The sequence below is a fragment of the Dermacentor andersoni genome, chromosome 3 (genome assembly GCF_023375885.2).
Source record: "Dermacentor andersoni chromosome 3, qqDerAnde1_hic_scaffold, whole genome shotgun sequence".
NCBI lineage: Eukaryota > Metazoa > Arthropoda > Arachnida > Ixodida > Ixodidae > Dermacentor > Dermacentor andersoni.
The window spans coordinates 45,577,332-45,590,870 of record NC_092816.1 but is presented as its reverse complement, the minus strand read 5'-3'; the positions used below and the strand labels follow the sequence as shown (position 1 = coordinate 45,590,870).

The following is a 13,539-nucleotide window of genomic DNA, read 5'->3' as shown; positions in this document are numbered from 1 at the left end:
CGTTGCTGCGCCGAACGTTGCGTTGCTCGACGATCCCCGCGTCCGATGCGGGGCGCCTCGTAAGTGATCGCTGCCCCGTAGCCCATTGTCTTACACCCCTTGGCGGGTCGACGGGAACGCTGTCGCGTTCCACTCTTGAAGGCGAAGCTTAAGCGTCCTCCAATTTTTCTTCTCTGCCAGCCAACGTTTTCCCGCCAGGTGAAATACCTGTAAGGTCTTCAAAGCTTTTCATCTGTCTCGAGTAATTTGCCGATAGTCAATGTCGCTCAATAAACAAAACACGTAGGAAAAACGCACAAAGACCTCCCATTTTCGTCTGGGTGGTTATCGTGGTGGTTCCCGCACATGGTGCTCACTGCGCATGTTCCTTTTTCTGCGTGCACTTCCTGCGTGCCGTACGTGTTCTACAAGCAAGAATTTTGTTCTACCATTATATTGAGAGCAGTAATCCTGACTCACTGGTACGACTTTCGCGCCATAAGTGTTGTTCGTATGCCACTGTTAATTTCAACCGCATTGCGTTTATGCCCAGATTGCGAATATTACTTATACAGCGTCTCGTCTTGCCCATTTCATTAAGATCAGGCATACTTCATTGCTATTTAGGTATGTCCCGGCTTGAATATGTCTCACCATGTTTTTCAGCATGACTCTTGGCATAGAGTTTCGGATCTGTGAACACCGCCTGTTGACTGTCAGTCAAGACAAGGTCGACCAGCTGAACAATTCTCTCCGCGGCAAGTCAGTAAGTGATTGCTTTCTGTTAATTCAAATACATTTCCTTGGTTTTTGTCACAAGCTGTTAGTGTATATGTCAACTCTACCAATTTTACGTAACGTTTACGAATTCGGAGGCACCTAAGCGGGCCCTGATCCACTTACATGTTTATCGAAGTGGAGAAAAGCATTCGAACTTAAAATAAGCTGTTTAATAAACACTTTTTGACGAAGAGTACTTCGATGCGTTTTACCAGAAGTAGATTTATTGGCAATCAACCGTGGCGTTCGCGGTGCTTCCGCTCCTCCTTCAATGCCTTTCACTGCCAAGGTTACGACAGAGCGGGGCGTGCTCACAAGGCACCGCCTTCTGTATGTCACCGTGGCGCGCAGTTCGCATGCGATTTTGGATGTTATTGTAGACGCCACTGCCCCCGATTCTGGCAGCTCCGACGCGCCAAACATAAGCCAAACGGTCTTGTCATGAGCGAGCAGCACAGCGCTGAGCCAGTGGACTTGTCGGGGCACCCTGCCGTATCTGCGCTACGTAGCAGACCGCAGCTACATGCAGATGTAGTGCATATTGCGCAGCGTTTGCTTTGTGCCCGACAGGACCCGTGTGCGTCCTCGCGCTCATACGATCCAGTCTGACCATGCTGCGTGGTGCGGACCGGCTTTGTCCTCCGCCTGCGTGACTGGCGAATAGTAGCCACATACAAGTGCATTGTAACACGAAAGTGTTTTACGCCGGGGTACTTCCTGTAACGGATGCCACATATATTGCCCATGCTCTACAAAGGTCGTCGCGTATTTTTCATTCTAAAGTAGTCCAGTCGTACTTTGCAAGCACTAAAATCTTTCAGAAATCATTTTTTCCACTTAAGAGTGAAGAATGGAATCATTTACCAGAATGTATTGTTGAATGCATATCTCATGTTTCATATGAAAATATATTGAAAAAGCATCTTTTGTAATCCCTCTTCTGCTTGAGCAGCATTGCTGCCTGCAGTATTGTGTAAATAAATAAATGAACAATGGATCTAACGTTGGCGCTAAGGAGTAAAATTACTGGCTTGTTGCAGCACTGTGGAAGCTGCACAAATTCTTAGTTGATAGGATCGCCGAGTGCCCATCGAGATGTGCTCATCCGCGCCACCTCGTCTGCGCAGCGTCTGCTTAGAGTATGATAAATGGCAATGTATGTAACAATGATATGCAACGAGCGAAGAATATGAGGTTGAAAATAGCTGCGTGTTTTGATGATAAAGTGAGTACAAAATGAAATTTATTTTACAAGCGAGGTAACCATGCGTATTTAATAGCTTTTCTAAAATGGCACCCAAAATTGTAACGCTGTCAGATATTGGTAGCATATGATTACTTAATAATACACTTGTAGTAGAAGGCGGAATTGTTTGAAGGTTATGAAACAAAACATGTTTTTGATGGACTCATTCGAAGATAATTTGGTGCTTTAATGAGCACCACCTGTCGATATTGCCAAGTTGAGCGTTACGCTGATCTTGCATTACTGTCAATCACTAGTGAGATGAATAAACGGTGGTGTTTATTAAAGTTGGCGGCTGGGCGTAATTATATTTGTTCAACTGCGTTTTTAGTAATGGTAACAACGTGTCATTATATCGCATTATTGGCGGCTCCTCCAGGACACCAAAGCGGCAACGGGGACACCAAAGTTAGAAACCGGACTGGTCCTGGGTTGGGGCTCGCCGAGGCCTGCACGGCCCCAACTCATGGGCCGCTCTGCTTCTAGCTTTGGTGCGTTCCACTACCCCTTGGGTGCTCTCCTGAGGCCTCCATTAGCTGGTTACATGTGCCTTCCTGGAGCAGTGCTTGTTAAAAATACAATCTTTTGTTACGACAAAAAAAGCTACCCATGACTTATACAACATCAGTCAGAATGCAAAAGGATAGACAATTGGGCGAGTTGGTACGGTAACATGATTGTGGCTTCTAGAAGCCACAATCAGTCAGAATCTTGCCCCTTCACACACAGTGATCACCAAACGGGGCGCCCATGCCCAATGCCACACCGCATGGACAGCGAGTGGCGGAGCATAAACAAACTCGACTGCACTCCGTAATGCCGGCATGTCTAGGGGACAATTATAGAACACGTGCCAAGAAACCTCCTTTGTAGTGCCTAGGCAGAGTCACTTATTCGAGGAGGAAAGACCCCAAGAAATAATTTCTCTCTCGCACCCGCTCTTGCTCGCGCCTCTACAAAAACGTCGAGCGCCACAAGAAACGCCCCACCCCGCTGTACCTACTAGCAATAGTAAGAACGCCACCGGGATTAAGGTGCCCTGGGAGTATTGACAAACACACGCTACTCTACACCTTTTCATGGTTCTTTTCATTGGTCGTGCAATGCTTTGGAAGCGTCAGCTTCCGCGACCGCCAAATTTAGTTCAGAAATGAAATAGCCATAACTTTTGTTATTTCATTATATTCTTTAATATGCTCACGTATGCTAGATCTTGGTAAGGTGTGCATTTACTCATGGCACCTTGTTGTAAGAGAGCAGAAAGACTGAAAGAAATATTCTTACTGCAGGTGACGGCAAACTACATTGATGCTTGGAACTTGTCGATGAGCATTGATAACCTCGCACAAGCGGCTCAGGGGTTTGCCGCCGAACCTCTAGCTGGTCATACCGCTCGCTCTGTAAACACAGGTAAGAGATTCCCCGTATCTCAATATCTGTGATTCCATAGAATTCCCGATATATGATACGACTGCATAGTAGAGTTTGACATTCTGCACCAAGAGACACGCATGACCAACTGCGCCTGCATAGCAGCGATCGGAACTCATAATGTGGGTAATCCAGTGCCTCCATGGTCTTGGGCACATCGCACTGCAGTGGTGCTCTAGATCATGAATGCTCCAGAGCCCTTGCATACATAATTTACTACTGCAGAGGCTCTCATTATTCCACATGCTTGAAACTTCGTCTATACCTGGTCCAGAACTTGCCCCTAATTTTAATCTACTGTAAGCAAGGCTTCATGTTTAGTCCACCGAAGATACAGGACAGACATTCTACAAAACTTCTTAACATCCAAACAAATCAGCATCCAACAATTATTGGGAACGCTCCTAATTTCACCATAAAAGTTAACGGTGCCACGGCTTGCACTTAATATTCATTGCATTTGCATTGCCATAGAACTCGCTAGCGACACTAGGAACAAAGTTGATGACGGCCGTGCGATAGACACTTTCGAAGACTTGCTCTTTTTTTATTCTTAGTCGTACTTGCGCGCTGTAACTAACTGCAATTTTTTAGACTTGTACAAAGGACCATTCTATCATATTTTAAGGCCGTGCTGCTTGCTCATTCACCCTTGAGGCCGAGCATGGGCTGTAATTATTGTTGTACGTAATTATTATAATATCGCAAGTAGATTCTCATTTACTTCACGCAGTAACAGTAGGAAGACGCGCAAAACACCCTTCATGATTGATGTCAGCTATTGGGTCTGTGTTTTCTCAGCAAGCCCAAGAGGTGGTTCATGGACCCTTTAACGGAGTCTCATTACACCGAAAAAGAATGTCCTTACTGTTGATTCATTTTCTTCTAGGATAAGTTGTTGGCAACCCTAATGATAAAAACATGATAAAAAACTACGTACAGCGTGAAGGACAAGGACTGTGAGACCACATACACTGCGCTGCGTATGTCGTCTCTTGCAGTCCTTGTCTTTCGCGCTGTACGTCGTTTTTTATCGTGAATTGCCAACTACCCCAAGCAACCACCCTAGAATAAACACTCGAATAAAAAGAATTTCTCTTTCCAGAACACGAAAACATGCAACTGCGGCTGCATCTGCAAGAGCGGCAAGAAATCTGTCGATTGGGGCACCTTCATAGAGGGACAGTGGTGACTGTGACCGCAACAGGACTCACGGAGGACCTTTCTCGAAGGCTCGCATATTTCGCGATTCGACGACTCTAAATAAAACGTTCATCCGCTGGAACACCATAGGCGGTGACCATGGGGGCGGGGGGGGGGACGCAGCAGTGCCTCCCCAAGCGATGCCGGAGTCAACTCCCCCCACCTAAAGTGTTGTTACCAGAGTTACCCATATTTGACATTTATATTGAGTTGCGTCTACCTCTTCAGATAAAATGTTATTGCAAGTGTGCGCATACGTGCGACGAGAGGAGGACAAGCGCATTAGAAGCACCACAGACATTTTTTGTTCAATTTCCACTGCGATTGATTGAAAACTATTCCACCGAGCTGGGGTGCCCGCCTCTTGCCCTACAGGCAGGTAGGGAGGGTGGACCCCATGCGTTGAGGACGGTTCGTTTCCACTGCGAACACCTTGGACATACAGAATATATTTAAATATATACTGACACGACGTTTATTTTATTCAAGAGAAGGAGGTAGCCAACTTGACTATTTCTAATGGTATGGGTAACCTATGCCTGGAGAATGAATATGTTGCTCTATGTTAACCCCGCTTTAAATTGCTTTGCATGCTTTTCTTGCCCTGAAAAAAATCTGCAGTGACCCTTTGGCCACCATATGGTCTTGCCAACAGCAGTTGAAATCCACGTGAAGGCTATGCGCCTCATTATTGTTTCCCTTTCTAGCAAGCAATATAATTTACAACATTTATTAGGAACGGAAACATCGCCGCGAAGAGGTCATAAATATACATAATTGACTCAGCAACCGAATTGGGACCAAGCCGGTTTCATTCTGAATCGTAATGAATAACAGTCGTGCACACCAGCGCTTATACTCGGAGTCGCAGTAAAGAAAGAAAAAAAAAAAGAAAGGCTGCAGTTTCACCAGAAAGGTGAAGCAGTATTAGTGATAGTGAAGCATATGCCGTACTTATTCGAATGTAGACCGATAGTTTTCTTTTTATACAATCATATTCCAAACTCTAGGGTCGGCTTAGATTTGAGAACTTTAAAAATGCGCCAGTTTTTCATTTAAACTGCTAAATATGGTGCATAGCTAGCGCCATCTAGAAAAGTCAGTATCGCAGCCGCTATACTAGCCGTGCCAGTAGCCAACCGTACACAAGCGAGGTCGTCATTTTGACCTGTGTCGTGTCGGCCATATCGGTGTGCGGCGTGGTGTTATCGCGATGGCGCGAAGCAGGAGATGCCACTACAGTGCCGCTTTCAAGCGAAAAGTTGTAATAGCCGCAGAGGCATCGTCAAACCTTCAAGCCAGGCGGGACTTCGGCGTCGACAAGAAAAACGTAAGTCATTGGATGGGACACCGACAGCAGCTTCGTGCGTGCGCCGCAACGAGGATGATATATAGCGGACCAAAGAAAGGCCATCACCACGAAGTGGAGACAGTTTTGGCTGACTTTTTCGGGCGCAGAGAGCAGCTGCCTTTGCAGTGACTACACATGTGATCCAAGCAAAAGCTAGGGCACCGGGGCGCCCCAAACGTGCATCGCTATCGCAGCTGGCGGGCTGGGTAGCTGCAGCGTGGGACGACATCCCAGGTCCTTCGATCGTGCGCGCCTTTAAAAAGTGCAGCATATCTAATGCGCTTGACGGTACCGTAGATAGTGCACTGTTTGAAGGGGACAGTGACAAGGAACACAGCGACGAGTCTAGCAGCGACGACGACGTTGAATGAGCTCCGCACGTTCAGATTCAATAAATGCTGTTTGCATTTTGTGAGTGAGTGAGTGAGTGAATAAACTTTATTGTAGGTCCGGCGAGGACGCGAACTCGTCGCGCAGCCGGCTAGTCCCACGTCGGGACCGGCACGTCTAGCCCACCGGTCCGGTTGCTGGCACGCCGGACGGCCAGGATGTGCTTTTCTAGAGCGGGGCTACGCAAAAGCGAGTCCCACTCCTCCTTGATGAACTAGGGGTATGTCGACCCGCACTCCCAGAGCATGTGAGGTAGAGTGGAGGTCTGGCCGCAGGACGGTCAGGCGTCGTCGCGATACACGTCGGGGTAAGCCTCGTGGAGAGCGGACAGACACGGATATGTGCTCGTCTGTAGGAGCCTAAGCGAAACGGCTTGCACCCTATTCAACTTGGGGTGAGGGGGTGGAAAGACCCTTCTGGACATGTAGAAATATTTAATAATTTCGTTGTGAGTATCGGGAGCGTCCCTGTGACCGTAGAGAGGAGGGGAGTCAGTGCTCCTTATAGAGGAAGCGCGGTCGGTGAGGTCACGTGCAGCCTCGTGGGCAGACTCATTGAGGTTCGGGGGAGCACCCTCGACCGATCCTACGGGAGCGGGAAACTAGTGAATTGAATGGTTTGTGAGAGCATGTGGACTCGAGCCGCTAAGAAGACGAACAGCTTCCTTGGCGATGCAACCCTTTTGAAAAGCCCTAACTGCCGTTTTGGAATCACTATAGATTTCGGACCCACGACCGTCTAGCAGGGCAAGGGCGATGGCGACTTGCTCGGCGACTCCGGGGTCTGAAGTGCGAATCGAAGCGCTATTGGAAACGTTTCCGCTCGAGTCGACCACAGCGACGGCAAAGGTCTTCCCGTCACTGTACCCCGCAGCGTCGACGAAGCTTGCGCTAATGTCGTGTCGCTTGATCATCTGTTTGAGGATGGCTGCTGCTCTGGCCTTGCGTCTGCCCTCGTTGTGGACGGGATGGAAGTGTCGGGGCACAGGGGCCACTACGAACTTGTCTCGAATGCACCTAGGGATCGGGGTACTGTCCATCGAGAATTCCGCAGGGTGGTAACCCAGCTCTTCGAGGATGCGTTTACCTGCCGCTGTGGTGGCCATACGACTGAGTTGCGTGTGTTCTTGGGTATCGGCAATCTCCTCGGCGGTGTTATGTACCCCCAGCTTCAAGAGATCCTCGGTATGGGTCCTGATGGGTAGCCCAAGAGCCCTCTTGACTATTTTGCGGATAAGAACGTTGAGCTTGTCTCGCTCCGCTCTGAGCCAGTTGTGCATAGAAATCGTGTACGTGAGGTGGCAGAGTACGAAGGCATTGATCAGCCTGAGCAGATTGCTTGCCTTCATGCCTCGATGCCGGTTTGCGATTCTGCGAACGAGGCGGAAAGCGTTGTCCGTCTTTGCGATAATCTTGCGGAGAGCAGTTCCGTTTCCGCCGTTGCATTCGACAAACACGCCCAGGACCCGAATAACGTCGACCCTGGGTATCAACCTCCCCCCCCCCCCCCCCCCCGTCACAAGTGCGAATTCTGATGCTGCTTTCAGAGACTGGCTTCGAATGTTTGGGTCTGCCTCCCTTCTCTTTTCTGTAAAGTAGCAGCTCAGACTTGGCGGGGGAGCATCGAAGTCCGGTGGGGCGGAGATACTCCTCGATCACGTCAATCGCCTCCTGCATGGCTTCTTCGACTCTGCCATCGCAGCCGCGGGAGCACCATATGTTGATGTCATCGGCGTAAATGGCGTGCTTGACGTCCTCGACGCGCGCCAACCTGTCGGAAAGACCAATCATACAGATGTTAAACAATGTTGGGGAGATGACGGCGCTCTGAGGAGTGCCAAAGACCAATCATACAGATGTTAAACAATGTTGGGGAGATGACGGCGCTCTGAGGAGTGCCCCGCCCTCCGAGGGACACATCTTCGGAGCGGAAGTCTCCAATGCGAAGATTGGCCTTCCTGTCAGTTAGAAAGGGCTGACGTAGTTGTGGAATCGGGAACCGAGACCCAGGTCTGAAATGATCTTGAGGATGAAGCTGTGGAGCACGTTGTCGAAAGCTTTCTCGAGGTCCAGACCGAGCAGAGCCTTGACGTCTCTGGAATGGCCATCCACAATCTGATGCTTGATTAGTGTCATGGCATCCTGCGTTGAGAGTCCGGCGCGGAAGCCGATCATGTTGTACGTGTAAACCTCGTTGTCTTCGAGGTACCCGTTAAACCTGTTGAGGACGACGCGCTCCATGACCTTGCCGACGCAGGAGGTCAGAGAAATCGGCCTCAAGTTTTCGATGTTCGGGGCCTTGCCGGGCTTGGGAATGAGCACCGTGCAGGCAGTCTTCCATTCTGCAGGTACAATGCCGCTCTTCCAGGACTCGTTTATCTTGTCGGTCAGAAAGACAATCGACGTGTCGTCGAGGTTTCTCAACATTCTGTTGGTGACTCCGTCCGGACCCGGCGCAGACTTGCGGTTGAGCGCGAAGATGGCCTGTCTGACCTCGGCAATGGAGAAGTCTTCATCCAGCTTGGGGCGCGCAGGGCCTCGGTAGTCCGGGAGTTGGGTCGATGGATCTACGTCTCGACGGACAGGCAGGTACTTCTGTATGAGTTTTGCGACAAGTTCATCGACCGTGTTAGACCTGGTGGCTTCGTGAAGGGCCCCCCGGGCCAACGTATGCCTTTGATTTGACTTCGAGCCGCTTTCATCGAGAAGGTGCTTCAGCATACCCCAGGATTTGCCGTTGCGCATCTGTCCGTCGATGGATTCGCAGAGCTCGTCCCACTGCTGCTGGCATAGCGCCTTGCAGTGGTCTTCGATGACCTTGTTGAGCTCCGAAATCTTCTTTCGGAGTCTGCGATTGAGCCTTTGACCCTTCCATCGGCGGAGCATGGCGGTTTTGGCCTCGGTCAGGTGGGCGAGCCTGCTGTCCATCCGCTCGACATCGAGATCTGTTTCCACTTTCTTGGTGGCCGCAGAAGCGTCGTTCCGGATGCCTTCACTATTCTTCAAGAGAGGCGGGTGCCCTGGCTCTCCCGGGTTCGTCACGAATCTTGCGAAAATGGTCCCAATCGATGAACGTGAATTCCCTGACCCTACTCCGAGACACCTTGAAGTTGGTCTCGAGAATGTAGTGGTCACTGCCGAACTCCATGGCGATGTTCTCACAACCCACGTCCTCGACGTTTCTCACGAAGGCGAAGTCGGGTGTCGAGTCCCGGGTGATGAGTTGCCAATGCGCGTAGGAAAATTCTTGTCAGTGACTAGAGTGAGGTCCATCTCGTTGGCGTCTTGCCACAGGTTTCGCCCCTTGGTAGTGTCGTAGACGTAACCCCAGACGCCATATGGTGCGGTGAAGTCGCCGACGACGACGAAGGGTCGAGGTCCGGCCATGTCGGTCGCCTTCTTGAGAATGGTCTTGAACTGCTGGCGCGAGTCTCTCGGGTTGCTATATACATTGAGGACGAACACGCTGTTTCTGCGCTGATGCCGCTGCGGAACGTCGAGCAGGATCTCAACCATGACATATTCGATTCTACTCCTTGCCAGCTTGAGGTCGTGGGTGATATGAGTTAGCCGTTTATCGATCAAGGTGCAAATCCCTCGCCCCCCGGGCTGGCCCGACACGGCCCTGTATCCCTGAAGCGAGGCGGCGGAGATTTATGTTTCCTGGAGAGCAATGACCTGAGGTTTTGCAGAGAAAGACCTGAAAAACTGCTGCAGAGGGGCTTTTTTGTTAGAATACCCTCTGCAGTTCCATTGCCAAATGCGAAAACTTTCTTTGAATCTATCCATTATGGTTGACCTGACGGACTACCACCTAACGGGGCAGTTAGGCCTGCGCAAAGAATGGGTCCTCCTGTCGCCGCGCTGCTGGGATAATGAAATATAGCTTCCTTTAGTATGGCGGGAACGGTTAGCGGTTGTACGACGGAGGCGGATGAAGCCATTCGCGCCTCAATGGCGTCGATGCGATCTGCGAGAGCTCCGAGGCCCCTGTTGGGGTCCCCGAGCGCAACCTGAATTTGGCGAACGTTATCACTGAGGCAAGCGACGCTAGCGGTGACCTGTTTGAGGCCGTCTGCCAGCCCAATGAGACTTTGCTTAATCTCGCTGACTTCTGCAGACAGCGCTCCCGATTCACATGTTTGTTTGAGTACTGCCCTGCGTTTGGAGGACGTCGCAGTACCGTCTCCCGGAGCTGGGATTGGAGTCTCGGTGGCCATGACTGATGCACCGTTACCCGACACATTCGAAACGAGTTTCCTAATCTCTGCCATTTCGCTAACTCGTGTCTTGATCGTGTTCTTGAGGTCGTCGTTTTCTTTGCGTAAGGGAATGACTTCCGCGTCTCTAGCTTGCTCTGTGGCGGGTTGCTACGAGATGTCGGAGCAGCCTGGGTATTGGCGCCGGGCTTGCGTCGTACCAGACCGGCCCAAAGAAGGGCCGGCTGCTTTCCGCAACGTGTGGAGGCGGGCTGAGGCCCGGATGCTGGCTGGGTTCTGGAACCCGGGAACTCCCTGGAACCGGATCTGGACCTGGATCTGGATCGCAACAGAGATCTTGACCTCGACCTGGCCCTGGAGACGGAGTGGCTCCTGGTGCGACCGCTGGAGCGGCCACGAGACCTGGATCTGCCCCTGGACCGGGAGCGGCTGCGACCGTATTGGCGGTCAGGCGATGCTTGCCGGCCTTGATTCGCGCTCTCCATGGGCGGCAAATGGTCGGCGTTGAGGGCGCGGGAGCGTTGCCCCCGTCTGCGCCTGACGAGATATGGCGTCTGAGATCGTCGCTTGCACTCCTTGGCGGCGGTAAGGTGGTCGCCTCCGCACAGCTTGCATTTGGGAACGCACCTATGCTGAGCGTCGGGGTTTGCTTCTCCGCATCCTCTGCAGATGGCGTCGTTGGGCGAAGGGCAGACGTCAGAGCGGTGCCCCAGTCTCCCACAGCTGTAACACGCGTCCGTTTGCTTGCGAAATAAAGTGCATCTGACGATAGTGCCGCCGTAGGAGACAAAATTTGGCACCCGGTACCCCTCGAACAGGACCACCACGGTGCCGGTGTTCTTGATTCTTTTGGCGCCTAGCACCTTGGGATTTCTCGGGTTGACGTGTTTTTTGTTGATCGCCGCGGGCCCGTCGGTAAGGGAGACGCCTCGGATGACGCCCTTGCACGTGTAGTGGGGGGCGGCCTCGTAAGCGCTCACCTCGAAACGTTGGCCGGTGACGGAGATGCCCTCGATGCCGACGTAGCGTGCAGCGCTGTCCCTGTTTGGTGTGCTGATCACCATTATGTTTTGTTGAAAGTTGGGACACATCGTGTCGGTGTCCCGCGACGCCGAATCGAGCCCGGCAGCCTGCCATATGGCGTCGGCGACTGCGGTAGGTCCACACTTGCTGATGCACAGGCCTCCCCTGGGCCGCACGAAGATCTTTGCCTCTTCCTTGGGCATCGGAGGCATCCTGGCCCCTCGAATGATCTTGCTTTTAATGCCCGCGCGGTCGCCGCTACGCCGAGCGTTGAAACCGGTGTTATGCTGAACGTCGGCCGCACTGGCATTGGCCGCGGTTCTCTTGCTCATTGAAGAACGTCTGGCGGCAACGAGCTGCCAACCGAAGTCTTTAGTGAAGTCCTCGGGGGATAAAAACTCCCCTTCCACCTCACACTCCATTACAAAGTCCGTGGAAAAGCCTATACGACGAGAAGAGGTGGGCGAGCAATGCCTCGCCTCGCGAACCCTAACACAGTTAGGCACAGCACACGGTCACGGCGTAGTCGAAAAAACACGGCAAGAAATGTCACAAAGGTCCACCCACCCACAAAGGTCGGGTATCGGCGTGTTCCTCTTGACTTCACGGATCCGAAAATGTGGAAAGTTCAGGGGTACACATTCGAAAAACAGCCGAAAATGTTGGCAAAAAGCGCGAGCCGAGCGAACCACGTGCACGTCAGATGTGGCTCAAACCCACTGCTGACCGTTTGCACTTTGTGAACGCTGTCCTTGCTTTTTTGTTCGGCTTACATTCAAGAACAAAAAAATCAAGGACAGCGTTTGCATTTTTTGAACGCTGTCCTTGCTTTTTTTGTTCGGCTTACATTCGAGGTAATATATATATATTTTTTGTTGGCTTCGGACTTTAGGGGGTCGGCCTAATTCGTGTAAATACGGTATAAGAAAATTCTTCTCCCAGTGGACCATTCTTCGAGGTCACATGATATATATATATATATATATATATATATATATATATATATATATATATAATTATATATATGTATATATATATATATATATATATATATATATATATATATATATATATATATATATATATATCATCATCATCATCATCAGCCTGGTTACGCCCACTGCAGGGCAAAGGCCTCTCCCATACTTCTCCAACTGCCCCGGTCATGTGCTAATTGTGGCCATGTTGACCCTCCAAACTTCCTAATCTCATCTGCCCACCTAACTTTCTGTCGCCCCCTGCTACGCTTCCCTTCCCTCGGAATCCAGTTCGTAACCCTTAATGACCATCGGTTATCTTCCCTCCTCATTACAGGTCCTGCCCATGCCCATTTCTTTTTCTTCATTTCAACTAAGATGTCATTAACGCGCGTTTGTTCCCTCACCCAATCTGCTCTTTTCTTATCCCTTAATGTTACACCTATCATTCTTCTTTCCATAGCCCGTTGCGTCGTCCTCAATTTAAGTAGAGCCCTTTTCGTAAGCCTCCAGGTTTCTGCCCCGTACGTGAGTACTGGTAAGACGCAGCTGTTCTCTTGAGGGATAATGGCAACCTGCTGTTCATGATCTCAGAATGCCTGCCAAACGCACCCCAGCCCATTCTTATTCTTCTGATTATTTCACTCTCATGATCCGGATCAGCAGTCACTACCTGTCCTAAGTAGATGTATTCCCTTACCACTTCCAGTGCCTCGCTACCTATCGTAAACTGCTGTTCCCTTCCGAGACTGTTAAACATTACTTTAGTTTTCTGCAGATTAATTTTTAGTCCCACCCTTCTGCTCTGCCTCTCCAGGTCAGTGAGCATGCATTGCAGTTGGTCCCCTGAGTTACTAAGCAAGGCAATATCATCAGCGAAGCGCAAGTTACTAAGGTATTCTCCATTTACTCTTATCCCCAATTCTTCCCAATCCAGGTC

General features: G+C 50.6%; 2 protein-coding genes across 2 annotated transcripts in view; one reads left to right on the top strand and one right to left on the bottom strand.

Moving 5' to 3' along the window:
- The window catches only part of LOC140216711 (uncharacterized), a 350,595-nt gene extending 347,186 nt beyond the window's left edge, over positions 1 to 3,409 (top strand). The window contains exon 4 of the transcript XR_011893369.1: positions 3,295 to 3,409. The gene's annotated coding sequence lies outside the window, so the exon portion shown is untranslated. The remainder of the gene's footprint in view (positions 1 to 3,294) is intronic.
- The window catches only part of LOC129381301 (uncharacterized), a 181,023-nt gene that overhangs the window by 140,070 nt on the left and 27,414 nt on the right, over positions 1 to 13,539 (bottom strand). The window lies entirely within an intron of this gene.